Raw genomic sequence first — 1,447 nt, forward strand, 5'->3', positions numbered from 1 at the left:
AAAATACTTTCATCACTTACCTCCTTTAAGATCTGCACTCTTTTCCTTTTGTAAGTAGCCTATACAATTAACTTCTAAATTTTTTATAACTTCCATAAATCATACATTTGATTTGCATAAAATAGCTTACCTCAAAATTAGATTCCCTCCTCATGTAACCGATGAATTCCTACACAATTGATTTCTAATGCTTTATGAATATTAGCAAATCTATAAGACAACACTAATACTGAATAAACACAAATTACTTACGTAGTTACTTTCAAATTCTTCCTTTATCACAACTTCCTCTTACACGATCACTGTTTTCTAAAATCAATTGCTCATTGTTATTCCTTCAAGTCAATGGCGCTCTCACACTACACAGTTCTCAATGGAATTTTTCTTTGCTACTAATCCCTTCCCTGAGCCGATCTTTCTATTAGGATACTATGTTGAATTTCCCCTTTGCACTAAGCTGAATTCCCCCTACAGGTTACTGTGCTGAAGTTTTGCCTATGCCCAGTACTTCTGATTTCTTCCTATGCACAGCACCGAGCCAATCTCCATGACAGAATTTCCACTGACTGCAGCGGAATTCCTGATTGCTTGCGTGACTTCTTGGAAGAGATAAGGGATTGCCCACACTAAAATAACTGAATTGCTGAATTAAATCTCAGCCATTTGATGGGATTTCTTTTTTTTTTTTTATGGCTTGCATAATTTCCACACAAGGATAAAGATAAAAAGGAGTGGACCCCACAATGCACTAACCGCCTCTCTCACTACTCGACGGAAGCTTCTATTCATAAATTTCTAAATATTACAACACACCCCTCCTCATAATAAAACACATATGGTGGATGGGGATATCCTCATCTAACTCTTCTATAAGGAATTCATCCCTAGAGATGGTCTGATAAAGGGCATCAATATTTATTCCCATAAGGGAAGAAATCATATGGGGATCAGGAGCAGGAGCTGACTCCAATCGAGCTGTAGAACTGTCTAGATGAACAACATCCTCACCATCTGTTGGAGTATAAAAAATCATTGGTACTACTACTGATCTTGAAGGGTGTACTGTATCTAACTATTGAGCTTCCATAACTAGGGATGCATTGCCTCGACATGTCAATCTACGTGTTGACATCTCCATACTCATCCACTATAATGGGACCCAGTAGGAACACCTGGATGTGGATGGGGAATAATAATGGAACTGAGCTAAGGTAAGACTAGATCCGGAGAAACATCCATAATGATATGGGTGACATCCAACGTACGACTATCCACCTGGGGTCTAACTATCGTAACTTCCCTAGACTACTTTTAACGTGGTGGTTGTACTCTCTGCCACATGTAACTCTATATGACAAACTTTCACTAGTACTGAGCATGCACCTAAGATATATAATAGAGTAACATCTCCTCACTAACATGACCTCTACCACGTGCTGAGCGGATA

The sequence above is a fragment of the Dendrobium catenatum genome, unplaced genomic scaffold, assembly GCF_001605985.2.
Source record: "Dendrobium catenatum unplaced genomic scaffold, ASM160598v2 fragScaff_scaffold_1125, whole genome shotgun sequence".
Lineage (NCBI taxonomy): Eukaryota > Viridiplantae > Streptophyta > Magnoliopsida > Asparagales > Orchidaceae > Dendrobium > Dendrobium catenatum.